Genomic DNA, 19,409 nt, shown 5'->3' with positions numbered 1-19,409 from the left:
ACTCATCCAGCAGTCGTTCCATGGTAGGGCTGCAGTAATAGGACCACGGCTAGTTAAAAGTTTCCCATTTGCTGCTGGATTCTATGTGAAGGCCGTCATGTGGTGTGCTGCTTTTGTATTTCAACATGGGTCTCTGAGTCTCTAAACTAGGAAAAAATCTTGTTGAGAAAAGTGTGTGTGAGAGGGTCTGTGGGTGCAGGCAGGTGTGTGCACTTGAGTGCTGACCCATTTACATGTGTGAGAGGGACAAGCAAATTGCCTGTGGGATGTAGGCCTACAACTGGAACCAAGCAGCCAGGCAGAACCACAGGTAAGGAGAGAGGAAGGCAGTTCATTATTAGAGCAGGATCATGAGCATCTTGCCCTGCTCCCTTCTGCCCGATCGGCCACGATCGGCCAAGACCTCTCTATTAGGGTGGAGGGTGAACATTTCTTGGACCTCAGAAACTGAGGGATGCAGCGCCGATATGTCCTCCAAGGGCCTAGAGGACCTGGTGCCCAATCATGCCTGGTGTTTTTCAGCTTACCCGACCAATCTGGTTGCAAGGCGGATTTTAACAGTACTGCTGAAAAGGGACTCCCAGACAGCCCTGAGGCCATCATTTGCATAGGCCCTCCCCTTCTCTTTCTCTTGCTTCCCACAAAGCAACGCATCGCTGGCAGCAGTATAGATTTGGGGGTTGTGAAGAATAATGACAGGGAGGCTGAAGAAGGGAAAGAAAAGTCCCAGAAGTCCTGCAGGCTTCCTTGCTAAATGCAGCTGGCCATAGAGTGCACCTTCATTACTGCGAGGTAAATACATTAAAAATGTTGAGGAGAGACAAATTGAAAAATAGATATTAGGAGGAAAGCACTGGAACCTGCTTTATTATTTCAATTAGTCTTGAAAACATAGAACATTTCTCTCCTGAAAGCTGGTAAAAATATGGAACGCTTCACGAATTTGCGTGTCATCCTTGCGCAGGGGCCATGCTAATCTTCTCTGTATCGTTCCAATTTTAGTATATGTGCCGCCGAAGCGAGCACACTTCATTGATGAACCTACAATGTTTATAAACTCTCTAAATCTACGGTCTCTAGACATAGGGTGGCCTGGCAGAGATGCTCGTATGGCCAGTAAGCATTCAAATCCGAGCCAATGGGCAAAAATGCATGAAGAGTAACAATCCATTATTCTTCACTGCATTTGTGGTCCAGGACTTCACCAATTGGAAGTATGTAGATTATGCCAGGGTTGCAAAGGCTCATGGTTCAGGCTACTGACAAGGAACATTGTGACATCATGCTGCCTGTGGAACAGTGATATTAAAGGTGAGACAGCTGCACAGTAGGTTAGGTGAAGGGCTCTGAGAGGTGAAAGGCAGCATGCTTGGGTCCCTGGACAAGGTGAGCCTATGACAAGGTGTCTGAATTTTCGCCTGTATTGTAATATTAAACACTTTATTGTTGTACCCGCCTGCTGATTAAGGAGTCCTCAAGATCAGCTCCACACAGACGTGGAACTGATGATGTTAATGCAGAATATTTAAGAAACTGAGGCTGATCTAAAACATTTCCTTGGACCTAGGACCATTTCCCCTGACTTTTAGGTCCTTCGTCCTCCTAAAGTCCTTTGTATAAGTTAGGAACACCTGACAGAACAGAATTTCAGGAGGTCAGGTGGGTTTACTTGTGTCTTCTGGTTGTGAGCAGTAAACGTGGCTAAAAAGGTTGATGGAATGGTGTTTTAAAACACACACACACACACACACACAACTTCTGGTCCTCTTAAGGACAAAAGTATGGGTAATCCTACATGGGGCCAGTGGCGCAATGGATAACGCGTCTGACTACGGATCAGAAGATTGTAGGTTCGACTCCTATCTGGCTCGAAAGGGTCATAGGTCCCTGTTTTATGGTATTCCTGTGGAATTCTTATTTACCTCAGACTTGTTGTAGGTTCAATATTCTCGAGCAGGACTCATCCAGCAGTCGTTCCATGGTAGGGCTGCAGTAATAGGACCACGGCTAGTTAAAAGTTTCCCATTTGCTGCTGGATTCTATGTGAAGGCCGTCATGTGGTGTGCTGCTTTTGTATTTCAACATGGGTCTCTGAGTCTCTAAACTAGGAAAAAATCTTGTTGAGAAAAGTGTGTGTGAGAGGGTCTGTGGGTGCAGGCAGGTGTGTGCACTTGAGTGCTGACCCATTTACATGTGTGAGAGGGACAAGCAAATTGCCTGTGGGATGTAGGCCTACAACTGGAACCAAGCAGCCAGGCAGAACCACAGGTAAGGAGAGAGGAAGGCAGTTCATTATTAGAGCAGGATCATGAGCATCTTGCCCTGCTCCCTTCTGCCCGATCGGCCACGATCGGCCAAGACCTCTCTATTAGGGTGGAGGGTGAACATTTCTTGGACCTCAGAAACTGAGGGATGCAGCGCCGATATGTCCTCCAAGGGCCTAGAGGACCTGGTGCCCAATCATGCCTGGTGTTTTTCAGCTTACCCGACCAATCTGGTTGCAAGGCGGATTTTAACAGTACTGCTGAAAAGGGACTCCCAGACAGCCCTGAGGCCATCATTTGCATAGGCCCTCCCCTTCTCTTTCTCTTGCTTCCCACAAAGCAACGCATCGCTGGCAGCAGTATAGATTTGGGGGTTGTGAAGAATAATGACAGGGAGGCTGAAGAAGGGAAAGAAAAGTCCCAGAAGTCCTGCAGGCTTCCTTGCTAAATGCAGCTGGCCATAGAGTGCACCTTCATTACTGCGAGGTAAATACATAAAAAATGTTGAGGAGAGACAAATTGAAAAATAGATATTAGGAGGAAAGCACTGGAACCTGCTTTATTATTACAATTAGTCTTGAAAACATAGAACATTTCTCTCCTGAAAGCTGGTAAAAATATGGAACGCTTCACGAATTTGCGTGTCATCCTTGCGCAGGGGCCATGCTAATCTTCTCTGTATCGTTCCAATTTTAGTATATGTGCCGCCGAAGCGAGCACACTTCATTGATGAACCTACAATGTTTATAAACTCTCTAAATCTACGGTCTCTAGACATAGGGTGGCCTGGCAGAGATGCTCGTATGGCCAGCAAGCATTCAAATCTGAGCCAATGGGCAAAAATGCATGAAGAGTAACAATCCATTATTCTTCACTGCATTTGTGGTCCAAGACTTCACCAATTGGAAGTATGTAGATTATGCCAGGGTTGCAAAGGCTCATGGTTCAGGCTACTGACAAGGAACATTGTGACATCATGCTGCCTGTGGAACAGTGATATTAAAGGTGAGACAGCTGCACAGTAGGTTAGGTGAAGGGCTCTGAGAGGTGAAAGGCAGCATGCTTGGGTCCCTGGACAAGGTGAGCCTATGACAAGGTGTCTGAATTTTCGCCTGTATTGTAATATTAAACACTTTATTGTTGTACCCGCCTGCTGATTAAGGAGTCCTCAAGATCAGCTCCACACAGACGTGGAACTGATGATGTTAATGCAGAATATTTAAGAAACTGAGGCTGATCTAAAACATTTCCTTGGACCTAGGACCATTTCCCCTGACTTTTAGGTCCTTCGTCCTCCTAAAGTCCTTTGTATAAGTTAGGAACACCTGACAGAACAGAATTTCAGGAGGTCAGGTGGGTTTACTTGTGTCTTCTGGTTGTGAGCAGTAAACGTGGCTAAAAAGGTTGATGGAATGGTGTTTTAAAACACACACACACACACACACACAACTTCTGGTCCTCTTAAGGACAAAAGTATGGGTAATCCTACATGGGGCCAGTGGCGCAATGGATAACGCGTCTGACTACGGATCAGAAGATTGTAGGTTCGACTCCTATCTGGCTCGAAAGGGTCATAGGTCCCTGTTTTATGGTATTCCTGTGGAATTCTTATTTACCTCAGACTTGTTGTAGGTTCAATCTTCTCGAGCAGGACTCATCCAGCAGTCGTTCCATGGTAGGGCTGCAGTAATAGGACCACGGCTAGTTAAAAGTTTCCCATTTGCTGCTGGATTCTATGTGAAGGCCGTCATGTGGTGTGCTGCTTTTGTATTTCAACATGGGTCTCTGAGTCTCTAAACTAGGAAAAAATCTTGTTGAGAAAAGTGTGTGTGAGAGGGTCTGTGGGTGCAGGCAGGTGTGTGCACTTGAGTGCTGACCCATTTACATGTGTGAGAGGGACAAGCAAATTGCCTGTGGGATGTAGGCCTACAACTGGAACCAAGCAGCCAGGCAGAACCACAGGTAAGGAGAGAGGAAGGCAGTTCATTATTAGAGCAGGATCATGAGCATCTTGCCCTGCTCCCTTCTGCCCGATCGGCCACGATCGGCCAAGACCTCTCTATTAGGGTGGAGGGTGAACATTTCTTGGACCTCAGAAACTGAGGGATGCAGCGCCGATATGTCCTCCAAGGGCCTAGAGGACCTGGTGCCCAATCATGCCTGGTGTTTTTCAGCTTACCCGACCAATCTGGTTGCAAGGCGGATTTTAACAGTACTGCTGAAAAGGGACTCCCAGACAGCCCTGAGGCCATCATTTGCATAGGCCCTCCCCTTCTCTTTCTCTTGCTTCCCACAAAGCAACGCATCGCTGGCAGCAGTATAGATTTGGGGGTTGTGAAGAATAATGACAGGGAGGCTGAAGAAGGGAAAGAAAAGTCCCAGAAGTCCTGCAGGCTTCCTTGCTAAATGCAGCTGGCCATAGAGTGCACCTTCATTACTGCGAGGTAAATACATTAAAAATGTTGAGGAGAGACAAATTGAAAAATAGATATTAGGAGGAAAGCACTGGAACCTGCTTTATTATTTCAATTAGTCTTGAAAACATAGAACATTTCTCTCCTGAAAGCTGGTAAAAATATGGAACGCTTCACGAATTTGCGTGTCATCCTTGCGCAGGGGCCATGCTAATCTTCTCTGTATCGTTCCAATTTTAGTATATGTGCCGCCGAAGCGAGCACACTTCATTGATGAACCTACAATGTTTATAAACTCTCTAAATCTACGGTCTCTAGACATAGGGTGGCCTGGCAGAGATGCTCGTATGGCCAGTAAGCATTCAAATCTGAGCCAATGGGCAAAAATGCATGAAGAGTAACAATCCATTATTCTTCACTGCATTTGTGGTCCAAGACTTCACCAATTGGAAGTATGTAGATTATGCCAGGGTTGCAAAGGCTCATGGTTCAGGCTACTGACAAGGAACATTGTGACATCATGCTGCCTGTGGAACAGTGATATTAAAGGTGAGACAGCTGCACAGTAGGTTAGGTGAAGGGCTCTGAGAGGTGAAAGGCAGCATGCTTGGGTCCCTGGACAAGGTGAGCCTATGACAAGGTGTCTGAATTTTCGCCTGTATTGTAATATTAAACACTTTATTGTTGTACCCGCCTGCTGATTAAGGAGTCCTCAAGATCAGCTCCACACAGACGTGGAACTGATGATGTTAATGCAGAATATTTAAGAAACTGAGGCTGATCTAAAACATTTCCTTGGACCTAGGACCATTTCCCCTGACTTTTAGGTCCTTCGTCCTCCTAAAGTCCTTTGTATAAGTTAGGAACACCTGACAGAACAGAATTTCAGGAGGTCAGGTGGGTTTACTTGTGTCTTCTGGTTGTGAGCAGTAAACGTGGCTAAAAAGGTTGATGGAATGGTGTTTTAAAACACACACACACACACACACACAACTTCTGGTCCTCTTAAGGACAAAAGTATGGGTAATCCTACATGGGGCCAGTGGCGCAATGGATAACGCGTCTGACTACGGATCAGAAGATTGTAGGTTCGACTCCTATCTGGCTCGAAAGGGTCATAGGTCCCTGTTTTATGGTATTCCTGTGGAATTCTTATTTACCTCAGACTTGTTGTAGGTTCAATCTTCTCGAGCAGGACTCATCCAGCAGTCGTTCCATGGTAGGGCTGCAGTAATAGGACCACGGCTAGTTAAAAGTTTCCCATTTGCTGCTGGATTCTATGTGAAGGCCGTCATGTGGTGTGCTGCTTTTGTATTTCAACATGGGTCTCTGAGTCTCTAAACTAGGAAAAAATCTTGTTGAGAAAAGTGTGTGTGAGAGGGTCTGTGGGTGCAGGCAGGTGTGTGCACTTGAGTGCTGACCCATTTACATGTGTGAGAGGGACAAGCAAATTGCCTGTGGGATGTAGGCCTACAACTGGAACCAAGCAGCCAGGCAGAACCACAGGTAAGGAGAGAGGAAGGCAGTTCATTATTAGAGCAGGATCATGAGCATCTTGCCCTGCTCCCTTCTGCCCGATCGGCCACGATCGGCCAAGACCTCTCTATTAGGGTGGAGGGTGAACATTTCTTGGACCTCAGAAACTGAGGGATGCAGCGCCGATATGTCCTCCAAGGGCCTAGAGGACCTGGTGCCCAATCATGCCTGGTGTTTTTCAGCTTACCCGACCAATCTGGTTGCAAGGCGGATTTTAACAGTACTGCTGAAAAGGGACTCCCAGACAGCCCTGAGGCCATCATTTGCATAGGCCCTCCCCTTCTCTTTCTCTTGCTTCCCACAAAGCAACGCATCGCTGGCAGCAGTATAGATTTGGGGGTTGTGAAGAATAATGACAGGGAGGCTGAAGAAGGGAAAGAAAAGTCCCAGAAGTCCTGCAGGCTTCCTTGCTAAATGCAGCTGGCCATAGAGTGCACCTTCATTACTGCGAGGTAAATACATTAAAAATGTTGAGGAGAGACAAATTGAAAAATAGATATTAGGAGGAAAGCACTGGAACCTGCTTTATTATTTCAATTAGTCTTGAAAACATAGAACATTTCTCTCCTGAAAGCTGGTAAAAATATGGAACGCTTCACGAATTTGCGTGTCATCCTTGCGCAGGGGCCATGCTAATCTTCTCTGTATCGTTCCAATTTTAGTATATGTGCCGCCGAAGCGAGCACACTTCATTGATGAACCTACAATGTTTATAAACTCTCTAAATCTACGGTCTCTAGACATAGGGTGGCCTGGCAGAGATGCTCGTATGGCCAGTAAGCATTCAAATCTGAGCCAATGGGCAAAAATGCATGAAGAGTAACAATCCATTATTCTTCACTGCATTTGTGGTCCAAGACTTCACCAATTGGAAGTATGTAGATTATGCCAGGGTTGCAAAGGCTCATGGTTCAGGCTACTGACAAGGAACATTGTGACATCATGCTGCCTGTGGAACAGTGATATTAAAGGTGAGACAGCTGCACAGTAGGTTAGGTGAAGGGCTCTGAGAGGTGAAAGGCAGCATGCTTGGGTCCCTGGACAAGGTGAGCCTATGACAAGGTGTCTGAATTTTCGCCTGTATTGTAATATTAAACACTTTATTGTTGTACCCGCCTGCTGATTAAGGAGTCCTCAAGATCAGCTCCACACAGACGTGGAACTGATGATGTTAATGCAGAATATTTAAGAAACTGAGGCTGATCTAAAACATTTCCTTGGACCTAGGACCATTTCCCCTGACTTTTAGGTCCTTCGTCCTCCTAAAGTCCTTTGTATAAGTTAGGAACACCTGACAGAACAGAATTTCAGGAGGTCAGGTGGGTTTACTTGTGTCTTCTGGTTGTGAGCAGTAAACGTGGCTAAAAAGGTTGATGGAATGGTGTTTTAAAACACACACACACACACACACACAACTTCTGGTCCTCTTAAGGACAAAAGTATGGGTAATCCTACATGGGGCCAGTGGCGCAATGGATAACGCGTCTGACTACGGATCAGAAGATTGTAGGTTCGACTCCTATCTGGCTCGAAAGGGTCATAGGTCCCTGTTTTATGGTATTCCTGTGGAATTCTTATTTACCTCAGACTTGTTGTAGGTTCAATCTTCTCGAGCAGGACTCATCCAGCAGTCGTTCCATGGTAGGGCTGCAGTAATAGGACCACGGCTAGTTAAAAGTTTCCCATTTGCTGCTGGATTCTATGTGAAGGCCGTCATGTGGTGTGCTGCTTTTGTATTTCAACATGGGTCTCTGAGTCTCTAAACTAGGAAAAAATCTTGTTGAGAAAAGTGTGTGTGAGAGGGTCTGTGGGTGCAGGCAGGTGTGTGCACTTGAGTGCTGACCCATTTACATGTGTGAGAGGGACAAGCAAATTGCCTGTGGGATGTAGGCCTACAACTGGAACCAAGCAGCCAGGCAGAACCACAGGTAAGGAGAGAGGAAGGCAGTTCATTATTAGAGCAGGATCATGAGCATCTTGCCCTGCTCCCTTCTGCCCGATCGGCCACGATCGGCCAAGACCTCTCTATTAGGGTGGAGGGTGAACATTTCTTGGACCTCAGAAACTGAGGGATGCAGCGCCGATATGTCCTCCAAGGGCCTAGAGGACCTGGTGCCCAATCATGCCTGGTGTTTTTCAGCTTACCCGACCAATCTGGTTGCAAGGCGGATTTTAACAGTACTGCTGAAAAGGGACTCCCAGACAGCCGTGAGGCCATCATTTGCATAGGCCCTCCCCTTCTCTTTCTCTTGCTTCCCACAAAGCAACGCATCGCTGGCAGCAGTATAGATTTGGGGGTTGTGAAGAATAATGACAGGGAGGCTGAAGAAGGGAAAGAAAAGTCCCAGAAGTCCTGCAGGCTTCCTTGCTAAATGCAGCTGGCCATAGAGTGCACCTTCATTACTGCGAGGTAAATACATTAAAAATGTTGAGGAGAGACAAATTGAAAAATAGATATTAGGAGGAAAGCACTGGAACCTGCTTTATTATTTCAATTAGTCTTGAAAACATAGAACATTTCTCTCCTGAAAGCTGGTAAAAATATGGAACGCTTCACGAATTTGCGTGTCATCCTTGCGCAGGGGCCATGCTAATCTTCTCTGTATCGTTCCAATTTTAGTATATGTGCCGCCGAAGCGAGCACACTTCATTGATGAACCTACAATGTTTATAAACTCTCTAAATCTACGGTCTCTAGACATAGGGTGGCCTGGCAGAGATGCTCGTATGGCCAGTAAGCATTCAAATCTGAGCCAATGGGCAAAAATGCATGAAGAGTAACAATCCATTATTCTTCACTGCATTTGTGGTCCAAGACTTCACCAATTGGAAGTATGTAGATTATGCCAGGGTTGCAAAGGCTCATGGTTCAGGCTACTGACAAGGAACATTGTGACATCATGCTGCCTGTGGAACAGTGATATTAAAGGTGAGACAGCTGCACAGTAGGTTAGGTGAAGGGCTCTGAGAGGTGAAAGGCAGCATGCTTGGGTCCCTGGACAAGGTGAGCCTATGACAAGGTGTCTGAATTTTCGCCTGTATTGTAATATTAAACACTTTATTGTTGTACCCGCCTGCTGATTAAGGAGTCCTCAAGATCAGCTCCACACAGACGTGGAACTGATGATGTTAATGCAGAATATTTAAGAAACTGAGGCTGATCTAAAACATTTCCTTGGACCTAGGACCATTTCCCCTGACTTTTAGGTCCTTCGTCCTCCTAAAGTCCTTTGTATAAGTTAGGAACACCTGACAGAACAGAATTTCAGGAGGTCAGGTGGGTTTACTTGTGTCTTCTGGTTGTGAGCAGTAAACGTGGCTAAAAAGGTTGATGGAATGGTGTTTTAAAACACACACACACACACACACACACACACAACTTCTGGTCCTCTTAAGGACAAATGTATGGGTAATCCTACATGGGGCCAGTGGCGCAATGGATAACGCGTCTGACTACGGATCAGAAGATTGTAGGTTCGACTCCTATCTGGCTCGAAAGGGTCATAGGTCCCTGTTTTATGGTATTCCTGTGGAATTCTTATTTACCTCAGACTTGTTGTAGGTTCAATATTCTCGAGCAGGACTCATCCAGCAGTCGTTCCATGGTAGGGCTGCAGTAATAGGACCACGGCTAGTTAAAAGTTTCCCATTTGCTGCTGGATTCTATGTGAAGGCCGTCATGTGGTGTGCTGCTTTTGTATTTCAACATGGGTCTCTGAGTCTCTAAACTAGGAAAAAATCTTGTTGAGAAAAGTGTGTGTGAGAGGGTCTGTGGGTGCAGGCAGGTGTGTGCACTTGAGTGCTGACCCATTTACATGTGTGAGAGGGACAAGCAAATTGCCTGTGGGATGTAGGCCTACAACTGGAACCAAGCAGCCAGGCAGAACCACAGGTAAGGAGAGAGGAAGGCAGTTCATTATTAGAGCAGGATCATGAGCATCTTGCCCTGCTCCCTTCTGCCCCGATCGGCCACGATCGGCCACGACCTCTCTATTAGGGTGGAGGGTGAACATTTCTTGGACCTCAGAAACTGAGGGATGCAGCGCCGATATGTCCTCCAAGGGCCTAGAGGACCTGGTGCCCAATCATGCCTGGTGTTTTTCAGCTTACCCGACCAATCTGGTTGCAAGGCGGATTTTAACAGTACTGCTGAAAAGGGACTCCCAGACAGCCCTGAGGCCATCATTTGCATAGGCCCTCCCCTTCTCTTTCTCTTGCTTCCCACAAAGCAACGCATCGCTGGCAGCAGTATAGATTTGGGGGTTGTGAAGAATAATGACAGGGAGGCTGAAGAAGGGAAAGAAAAGTCCCAGAAGTCCTGCAGGCTTCCTTGCTAAATGCAGCTGGCCATAGAGTGCACCTTCATTACTGCGAGGTAAATACATTAAAAATGTTGAGGAGAGACAAATTGAAAAATAGATATTAGGAGGAAAGCACTGGAACCTGCTTTATTATTTCAATTAGTCTTGAAAACATAGAACATTTCTCTCCTGAAAGCTGGTAAAAATATGGAACGCTTCACGAATTTGCGTGTCATCCTTGCGCAGGGGCCATGCTAATCTTCTCTGTATCGTTCCAATTTTAGTATATGTGCCGCCGAAGCGAGCACACTTCATTGATGAACCTACAATGTTTATAAACTCTCTAAATCTACGGTCTCTAGACATAGGGTGGCCTGGCAGAGATGCTCGTATGGCCAGTAAGCATTCAAATCCGAGCCAATGGGCAAAAATGCATGAAGAGTAACAATCCATTATTCTTCACTGCATTTGTGGTCCAGGACTTCACCAATTGGAAGTATGTAGATTATGCCAGGGTTGCAAAGGCTCATGGTTCAGGCTACTGACAAGGAACATTGTGACATCATGCTGCCTGTGGAACAGTGATATTAAAGGTGAGACAGCTGCACAGTAGGTTAGGTGAAGGGCTCTGAGAGGTGAAAGGCAGCATGCTTGGGTCCCTGGACAAGGTGAGCCTATGACAAGGTGTCTGAATTTTCGCCTGTATTGTAATATTAAACACTTTATTGTTGTACCCGCCTGCTGATTAAGGAGTCCTCAAGATCAGCTCCACACAGACGTGGAACTGATGATGTTAATGCAGAATATTTAAGAAACTGAGGCTGATCTAAAACATTTCCTTGGACCTAGGACCATTTCCCCTGACTTTTAGGTCCTTCGTCCTCCTAAAGTCCTTTGTATAAGTTAGGAACACCTGACAGAACAGAATTTCAGGAGGTCAGGTGGGTTTACTTGTGTCTTCTGGTTGTGAGCAGTAAACGTGGCTAAAAAGGTTGATGGAATGGTGTTTTAAAACACACACACACACACACACACAACTTCTGGTCCTCTTAAGGACAAAAGTATGGGTAATCCTACATGGGGCCAGTGGCGCAATGGATAACGCGTCTGACTACGGATCAGAAGATTGTAGGTTCGACTCCTATCTGGCTCGAAAGGGTCATAGGTCCCTGTTTTATGGTATTCCTGTGGAATTCTTATTTACCTCAGACTTGTTGTAGGTTCAATATTCTCGAGCAGGACTCATCCAGCAGTCGTTCCATGGTAGGGCTGCAGTAATAGGACCACGGCTAGTTAAAAGTTTCCCATTTGCTGCTGGATTCTATGTGAAGGCCGTCATGTGGTGTGCTGCTTTTGTATTTCAACATGGGTCTCTGAGTCTCTAAACTAGGAAAAAATCTTGTTGAGAAAAGTGTGTGTGAGAGGGTCTGTGGGTGCAGGCAGGTGTGTGCACTTGAGTGCTGACCCATTTACATGTGTGAGAGGGACAAGCAAATTGCCTGTGGGATGTAGGCCTACAACTGGAACCAAGCAGCCAGGCAGAACCACAGGTAAGGAGAGAGGAAGGCAGTTCATTATTAGAGCAGGATCATGAGCATCTTGCCCTGCTCCCTTCTGCCCGATCGGCCACGATCGGCCAAGACCTCTCTATTAGGGTGGAGGGTGAACATTTCTTGGACCTCAGAAACTGAGGGATGCAGCGCCGATATGTCCTCCAAGGGCCTAGAGGACCTGGTGCCCAATCATGCCTGGTGTTTTTCAGCTTACCCGACCAATCTGGTTGCAAGGCGGATTTTAACAGTACTGCTGAAAAGGGACTCCCAGACAGCCCTGAGGCCATCATTTGCATAGGCCCTCCCCTTCTCTTTCTCTTGCTTCCCACAAAGCAACGCATCGCTGGCAGCAGTATAGATTTGGGGGTTGTGAAGAATAATGACAGGGAGGCTGAAGAAGGGAAAGATAAGTCCCAGAAGTCCTGCAGGCTTCCTTGCTAAATGCAGCTGGCCATAGAGTGCACCTTCATTACTGCGAGGTAAATACATAAAAAATGTTGAGGAGAGACAAATTGAAAAATAGATATTAGGAGGAAAGCACTGGAACCTGCTTTATTATTACAATTAGTCTTGAAAACATAGAACATTTCTCTCCTGAAAGCTGGTAAAAATATGGAACGCTTCACGAATTTGCGTGTCATCCTTGCGCAGGGGCCATGCTAATCTTCTCTGTATCGTTCCAATTTTAGTATATGTGCCGCCGAAGCGAGCACACTTCATTGATGAACCTACAATGTTTATAAACTCTCTAAATCTACGGTCTCTAGACATAGGGTGGCCTGGCAGAGATGCTCGTATGGCCAGCAAGCATTCAAATCTGAGCCAATGGGCAAAAATGCATGAAGAGTAACAATCCATTATTCTTCACTGCATTTGTGGTCCAAGACTTCACCAATTGGAAGTATGTAGATTATGCCAGGGTTGCAAAGGCTCATGGTTCAGGCTACTGACAAGGAACATTGTGACATCATGCTGCCTGTGGAACAGTGATATTAAAGGTGAGACAGCTGCACAGTAGTTTAGGTGAAGGGCTCTGAGAGGTGAAAGGCAGCATGCTTGGGTCCCTGGACAAGGTGAGCCTATGACAAGGTGTCTGAATTTTCGCCTGTATTGTAATATTAAACACTTTATTGTTGTACCCGCCTGCTGATTAAGGAGTCCTCAAGATCAGCTCCACACAGACGTGGAACTGATGATGTTAATGCAGAATATTTAAGAAACTGAGGCTGATCTAAAACATTTCCTTGGACCTAGGACCATTTCCCCTGACTTTTAGGTCCTTCGTCCTCCTAAAGTCCTTTGTATAAGTTAGGAACACCTGACAGAACAGAATTTCAGGAGGTCAGGTGGGTTTACTTGTGTCTTCTGGTTGTGAGCAGTAAACGTGGCTAAAAAGGTTGATGGAATGGTGTTTTAAAACACACACACACACACACACACAACTTCTGGTCCTCTTAAGGACAAAAGTATGGGTAATCCTACATGGGGCCAGTGGCGCAATGGATAACGCGTCTGACTACGGATCAGAAGATTGTAGGTTCGACTCCTATCTGGCTCGAAAGGGTCATAGGTCCCTGTTTTATGGTATTCCTGTGGAATTCTTATTTACCTCAGACTTGTTGTAGGTTCAATCTTCTCGAGCAGGACTCATCCAGCAGTCGTTCCATGGTAGGGCTGCAGTAATAGGACCACGGCTAGTTAAAAGTTTCCCATTTGCTGCTGGATTCTATGTGAAGGCCGTCATGTGGTGTGCTGCTTTTGTATTTCAACATGGGTCTCTGAGTCTCTAAACTAGGAAAAAATCTTGTTGAGAAAAGTGTGTGTGAGAGGGTCTGTGGGTGCAGGCAGGTGTGTGCACTTGAGTGCTGACCCATTTACATGTGTGAGAGGGACAAGCAAATTGCCTGTGGGATGTAGGCCTACAACTGGAACCAAGCAGCCAGGCAGAACCACAGGTAAGGAGAGAGGAAGGCAGTTCATTATTAGAGCAGGATCATGAGCATCTTGCCCTGCTCCCTTCTGCCCGATCGGCCACGATCGGCCAAGACCTCTCTATTAGGGTGGAGGGTGAACATTTCTTGGACCTCAGAAACTGAGGGATGCAGCGCCGATATGTCCTCCAAGGGCCTAGAGGACCTGGTGCCCAATCATGCCTGGTGTTTTTCAGCTTACCCGACCAATCTGGTTGCAAGGCGGATTTTAACAGTACTGCTGAAAAGGGACTCCCAGACAGCCCTGAGGCCATCATTTGCATAGGCCCTCCCCTTCTCTTTCTCTTGCTTCCCACAAAGCAACGCATCGCTGGCAGCAGTATAGATTTGGGGGTTGTGAAGAATAATGACAGGGAGGCTGAAGAAGGGAAAGAAAAGTCCCAGAAGTCCTGCAGGCTTCCTTGCTAAATGCAGCTGGCCATAGAGTGCACCTTCATTACTGCGAGGTAAATACATTAAAAATGTTGAGGAGAGACAAATTGAAAAATAGATATTAGGAGGAAAGCACTGGAACCTGCTTTATTATTTCAATTAGTCTTGAAAACATAGAACATTTCTCTCCTGAAAGCTGGTAAAAATATGGAACGCTTCACGAATTTGCGTGTCATCCTTGCGCAGGGGCCATGCTAATCTTCTCTGTATCGTTCCAATTTTAGTATATGTGCCGCCGAAGCGAGCACACTTCATTGATGAACCTACAATGTTTATAAACTCTCTAAATCTACGGTCTCTAGACATAGGGTGGCCTGGCAGAGATGCTCGTATGGCCAGTAAGCATTCAAATCTGAGCCAATGGGCAAAAATGCATGAAGAGTAACAATCCATTATTCTTCACTGCATTTGTGGTCCAAGACTTCACCAATTGGAAGTATGTAGATTATGCCAGGGTTGCAAAGGCTCATGGTTCAGGCTACTGACAAGGAACATTGTGACATCATGCTGCCTGTGGAACAGTGATATTAAAGGTGAGACAGCTGCACAGTAGGTTAGGTGAAGGGCTCTGAGAGGTGAAAGGCAGCATGCTTGGGTCCCTGGACAAGGTGAGCCTATGACAAGGTGTCTGAATTTTCGCCTGTATTGTAATATTAAACACTTTATTGTTGTACCCGCCTGCTGATTAAGGAGTCCTCAAGATCAGCTCCACACAGACGTGGAACTGATGATGTTAATGCAGAATATTTAAGAAACTGAGGCTGATCTAAAACATTTCCTTGGACCTAGGACCATTTCCCCTGACTTTTAGGTCCTTTGTCCTCCTAAAGTCCTTTGTATAAGTTAGGAACACCTGACAGAACAGAATTTCAGGAGGTCAGGTGGGTTTACTTGTGTCTTCTGGTTGTGAGCAGTAAACGTGGCTAAAAAGGTTGATGGAATGGTGTTTTAAAACACACACACACACACACACACAACTTCTGGTCCTCTTAAGGACAAAAGTATGGGTAATCCTACATGGGGCCAGTGGCGCAATGGATAACGCGTCTGACTACGGATCAGAAGATTGTAGGTTCGACTCCTATCTGGCTCGAAAGGGTCATAGGTCCCTGTTTTATGGTATTCCTGTGGAATTCTTATTTACCTCAGACTTGTTGTAGGTTCAATCTTCTCGAGCAGGACTCATCCAGCAGTCGTTCCATGGTAGGGCTGCAGTAATAGGACCACGGCTAGTTAAAACTTTCCCATTTGCTGCTGGATTCTATGTGAAGGCCGTCATGTGGTGTGCTGCTTTTGTATTTCAACATGGGTCTCTGAGTCTCTAAACTAGGAAAAAATCTTGTTGAGAAAAGTGTGTGTGAGAGGGTCTGTGGGTGCAGGCAGGTGTGTGCACTTGAGTGCTGACCCATTTACATGTGTGAGAGGGACAAGCAAATTGCCTGTGGGATGTAGGCCTACAACTGGAACCAAGCAGCCAGGCAGAACCACAGGTAAGGAGAGAGGAAGGCAGTTCATTATTAGAGCAGGATCATGAGCATCTTGCCCTGCTCCCTTCTGCCCGATCGGCCACGATCGGCCAAGACCTCTCTATTAGGGTGGAGGGTGAACATTTCTTGGACCTCAGAAACTGAGGGATGCAGCGCCGATATGTCCTCCAAGGGCCTAGAGGACCTGGTGCCCAATCATGCCTGGTGTTTTTCAGCTTACCCGACCAATCTGGTTGCAAGGCGGATTTTAACAGTACTGCTGAAAAGGGACTCCCAGACAGCCCTGAGGCCATCATTTGCATAGGCCCTCCCCTTCTCTTTCTCTTGCTTCCCACAAAGCAACGCATCGCTGGCAGCAGTATAGATTTGGGGGTTGTGAAGAATAATGACAGGGAGGCTGAAGAAGGGAAAGAAAAGTCCCAGAAGTCCTGCAGGCTTCCTTGCTAAATGCAGCTGGCCATAGAGTGCACCTTCATTACTGCGAGGTAAATACATTAAAAATGTTGAGGAGAGACAAATTGAAAAATAGATATTAGGAGGAAAGCACTGGAACCTGCTTTATTATTTCAATTAGTCTTGAAAACATAGAACATTTCTCTCCTGAAAGCTGGTAAAAATATGGAACGCTTCACGAATTTGCGTGTCATCCTTGCGCAGGGGCCATGCTAATCTTCTCTGTATCGTTCCAATTTTAGTATATGTGCCGCCGAAGCGAGCACACTTCATTGATGAACCTACAATGTTTATAAACTCTCTAAATCTACGGTCTCTAGACATAGGGTGGCCTGGCAGAGATGCTCGTATGGCCAGTAAGCATTCAAATCTGAGCCAATGGGCAAAAATGCATGAAGAGTAACAATCCATTATTCTTCACTGCATTTGTGGTCCAAGACTTCACCAATTGGAAGTATGTAGATTATGCCAGGGTTGCAAAGGCTCATGGTTCAGGCTACTGACAAGGAACATTGTGACATCATGCTGCCTGTGGAACAGTGATATTAAAGGTGAGACAGCTGCACAGTAGGTTAGGTGAAGGGCTCTGAGAGGTGAAAGGCAGCATGCTTGGGTCCCTGGACAAGGTGAGCCTATGACAAGGTGTCTGAATTTTCGCCTGTATTGTAATATTAAACACTTTATTGTTGTACCCGCCTGCTGATTAAGGAGTCCTCAAGATCAGCTCCACACAGACGTGGAACTGATGATGTTAATGCAGAATATTTAAGAAACTGAGGCTGATCTAAAACATTTCCTTGGACCTAGGACCATTTCCCCTGACTTTTAGGTCCTTCGTCCTCCTAAAGTCCTTTGTATAAGTTAGGAACACCTGACAGAACAGAATTTCAGGAGGTCAGGTGGGTTTACTTGTGTCTTCTGGTTGTGAGCAGTAAACGTGGCTAAAAAGGTTGATGGAATGGTGTTTTAAAACACACACACACACACACACACACACACAACTTCTGGTCCTCTTAAGGACAAAAGTATGGGTAATCCTACATGGGGCCAGTGGCGCAATGGATAACGCGTCTGACTACGGATCAGAAGATTGTAGGTTCGACTCCTATAAGGGTCATAGGTCCCTGTTTTATGGTATTCCTGTGGAATTCTTATTTACCTCAGACTTGTTGTAGGTTCAATATTCTCGAGCAGGACTCATCCAGCAGTCGTTCCATGGTAGGGCTGCAGTAATAGGACCACGGCTAGTTAAAAGTTTCCCATTTGCTGCTGGATTCTATGTGAAGGCCGTCATGTGGTGTGCTGCTTTTGTATTTCAACATGGGTCTCTGAGTCTCTAAACTAGGAAAAAATCTTGTTGAGAAAAGTGTGTGTGAGAGGGTCTGTGGGTGCAGGCAGGTGTGTGCACTTGAGTGCTGACCCATTTACATGTGTGAGAGGGACAAGCAAATTGCCTGTGGGATGTAGGCCTACAACTGGAACCAAGCAGCCAGGCAGAACCACAGGTAAGGAGAGAGGAAGGCAGTTCATTATTAGAGCAGGATCATGAGCATCTTGCCCTGCTCCCTTCTGCCCCGATCGGCCACGATCGGCCAAGACCTCTCTATTAGGGTGGAGGGTGAACATTTCTTGGACCTCAGAAACTGAGGGATGCAGCGCCGATATGTCCTCCAAGGGCCTAGAGGACCTGGTGCCCAATCATGCCTGGTGTTTTTCAGCTTACCCGACCAATCTGGTTGCAAGGCGGATTTTAACAGTACTGCTGAAAAGGGACTCCCAGACAGCCCTGAGGCCATCATTTGCATAGGCCCTCCCCTTCTCTTTCTCTTGCTTCCCACAAAGCAACGCATCGCTGGCAGCAGTATAGATTTGGGGGTTGTGAAGAATAATGACAGGGAGGCTGAAGAAGGGAAAGAAAAGTCCCAGAAGTCCTGCAGGCTTCCTTGCTAAATGCAGCTGGCCATAGAGTGCACCTTCATTACTGCGAGGTAAATACATTAAAAATGTTGAGGAGAGACAAATTGAAAAATAGATATTAGGAGGAAAGCACTGGAACCTGCTTTATTATTTCAATTAGTCTTGAAAACATAGAACATTTCTCTCCTGAAAGCTGGTAAAAATATGGAACGCTTCACGAATTTGCGTGTCATCCTTGCGCAGGGGCCATGCTAATCTTCTCTGTATCGTTCCAATTTTAGTATATGTGCCGCCGAAGCGAGCACACTTCATTGATGAACCTACAATGTTTATAAACTCTCTAAATCTACGGTCTCTAGACATAGGGTGGCCTGGCAGAGATGCTCGTATGGCCAGTAAGCATTCAAATCTGAGCCAATGGGCAAAAATGCATGAAGAGTAACAATCCATTATTCTTCACTGCATTTGTGGTCCAAGACTTCACCAATTGGAAGTATGTAGATTATGCCAGGGTTGCAAAGGCTCATGGTTCAGGCTACTGACAAGGAACATTGTGACATCATGCTGCCTGTGGAACAGTGATATTAAAGGTGAGACAGCTGCACAGTAGGTTAGGTGAAGGGCTCTGAGAGGTGAAAGGCAGCATGCTTGGGTCCCTGGACAAGGTGAGCCTATGACAAGGTGTCTGAATTTTCGCCTGTATTGTAATATTAAACACTTTATTGTTGTACCCGCCTGCTGATTAAGGAGTCCTCAAGATCAGCTCCACACAGACGTGGAACTGATGATGTTAATGCAGAATATTTAAGAAACTGAGGCTGATCTAAAACATTTCCTTGGACCTAGGACCATTTCCCCTGACTTTTAGGTCCTTCGTCCTCCTAAAGTCCTTTGTATAAGTTAGGAACACCTGACAGAACAGAATTTCAGGAGGTCAGGTGGGTTTACTTGTGTCTTCTGGTTGTGAGCAGTAAACGTGGCTAAAAAGGTTGATGGAATGGTGTTTTAAAACACACACACACACACACACACACAACTTCTGGTCCTCTTAAGGACAAAAG

General features: G+C 46.1%; 18 non-coding genes across 18 annotated transcripts; 8 read left to right on the top strand and 10 right to left on the bottom strand.

The window, feature by feature from the left end:
* Nucleotides 1–919: 919 nt before the first annotated feature.
* Nucleotides 920–1,026, bottom strand: LOC146819592 (U6 spliceosomal RNA). Its single transcript, XR_014964175.1, has one exon. It is a non-coding gene; the product is annotated as a U6 spliceosomal RNA (small nuclear RNA).
* Nucleotides 1,027–1,798: 772 nt separating this feature from the next.
* TRNAR-ACG (transfer RNA arginine (anticodon ACG)) lies at nt 1,799–1,871 on the top strand. Its single transcript has one exon. It is a non-coding gene; the product is annotated as a tRNA-Arg (tRNA).
* A 1,006-nt stretch (nt 1,872–2,877) lies between these two features.
* LOC146819590 (U6 spliceosomal RNA) lies at nt 2,878–2,984 on the bottom strand. The gene has a single exon (XR_014964173.1). It is a non-coding gene; the product is annotated as a U6 spliceosomal RNA (small nuclear RNA).
* A 772-nt stretch (nt 2,985–3,756) lies between these two features.
* TRNAR-ACG (transfer RNA arginine (anticodon ACG)) lies at nt 3,757–3,829 on the top strand. Its single transcript has one exon. It is a non-coding gene; the product is annotated as a tRNA-Arg (tRNA).
* Nucleotides 3,830–4,835: 1,006 nt separating this feature from the next.
* On the bottom strand, nt 4,836–4,942 carry LOC146819588 (U6 spliceosomal RNA). Its single transcript, XR_014964172.1, has one exon. It is a non-coding gene; the product is annotated as a U6 spliceosomal RNA (small nuclear RNA).
* Nucleotides 4,943–5,714: 772 nt separating this feature from the next.
* On the top strand, nt 5,715–5,787 carry TRNAR-ACG (transfer RNA arginine (anticodon ACG)). The gene has a single exon. It is a non-coding gene; the product is annotated as a tRNA-Arg (tRNA).
* A 1,006-nt stretch (nt 5,788–6,793) lies between these two features.
* On the bottom strand, nt 6,794–6,900 carry LOC146819586 (U6 spliceosomal RNA). The gene has a single exon (XR_014964171.1). It is a non-coding gene; the product is annotated as a U6 spliceosomal RNA (small nuclear RNA).
* A 772-nt stretch (nt 6,901–7,672) lies between these two features.
* TRNAR-ACG (transfer RNA arginine (anticodon ACG)) lies at nt 7,673–7,745 on the top strand. The gene has a single exon. It is a non-coding gene; the product is annotated as a tRNA-Arg (tRNA).
* A 1,006-nt stretch (nt 7,746–8,751) lies between these two features.
* On the bottom strand, nt 8,752–8,858 carry LOC146819584 (U6 spliceosomal RNA). The gene has a single exon (XR_014964170.1). It is a non-coding gene; the product is annotated as a U6 spliceosomal RNA (small nuclear RNA).
* Nucleotides 8,859–9,636: 778 nt separating this feature from the next.
* On the top strand, nt 9,637–9,709 carry TRNAR-ACG (transfer RNA arginine (anticodon ACG)). Its single transcript has one exon. It is a non-coding gene; the product is annotated as a tRNA-Arg (tRNA).
* Nucleotides 9,710–10,716: 1,007 nt separating this feature from the next.
* Nucleotides 10,717–10,823, bottom strand: LOC146819582 (U6 spliceosomal RNA). The gene has a single exon (XR_014964169.1). It is a non-coding gene; the product is annotated as a U6 spliceosomal RNA (small nuclear RNA).
* A 772-nt stretch (nt 10,824–11,595) lies between these two features.
* TRNAR-ACG (transfer RNA arginine (anticodon ACG)) lies at nt 11,596–11,668 on the top strand. The gene has a single exon. It is a non-coding gene; the product is annotated as a tRNA-Arg (tRNA).
* Nucleotides 11,669–12,674: 1,006 nt separating this feature from the next.
* On the bottom strand, nt 12,675–12,781 carry LOC146819580 (U6 spliceosomal RNA). The gene has a single exon (XR_014964168.1). It is a non-coding gene; the product is annotated as a U6 spliceosomal RNA (small nuclear RNA).
* Nucleotides 12,782–13,553: 772 nt separating this feature from the next.
* Nucleotides 13,554–13,626, top strand: TRNAR-ACG (transfer RNA arginine (anticodon ACG)). Its single transcript has one exon. It is a non-coding gene; the product is annotated as a tRNA-Arg (tRNA).
* A 1,006-nt stretch (nt 13,627–14,632) lies between these two features.
* Nucleotides 14,633–14,739, bottom strand: LOC146819578 (U6 spliceosomal RNA). Its single transcript, XR_014964167.1, has one exon. It is a non-coding gene; the product is annotated as a U6 spliceosomal RNA (small nuclear RNA).
* A 772-nt stretch (nt 14,740–15,511) lies between these two features.
* TRNAR-ACG (transfer RNA arginine (anticodon ACG)) lies at nt 15,512–15,584 on the top strand. The gene has a single exon. It is a non-coding gene; the product is annotated as a tRNA-Arg (tRNA).
* Nucleotides 15,585–16,590: 1,006 nt separating this feature from the next.
* LOC146819576 (U6 spliceosomal RNA) lies at nt 16,591–16,697 on the bottom strand. The gene has a single exon (XR_014964166.1). It is a non-coding gene; the product is annotated as a U6 spliceosomal RNA (small nuclear RNA).
* Nucleotides 16,698–18,546: 1,849 nt separating this feature from the next.
* Nucleotides 18,547–18,653, bottom strand: LOC146819575 (U6 spliceosomal RNA). Its single transcript, XR_014964165.1, has one exon. It is a non-coding gene; the product is annotated as a U6 spliceosomal RNA (small nuclear RNA).
* Nucleotides 18,654–19,409: the final 756 nt, after the last annotated feature.

This window comes from Triturus cristatus, chromosome 6, assembly GCF_964204655.1.
Source record: "Triturus cristatus chromosome 6, aTriCri1.1, whole genome shotgun sequence".
In the NCBI taxonomy this organism is placed as follows: Eukaryota; Metazoa; Chordata; class Amphibia; order Caudata; family Salamandridae; genus Triturus; species Triturus cristatus.
Note: the sequence above shows the minus strand (reverse complement) of the source record. Positions and strands in the feature narration are given on the sequence as shown.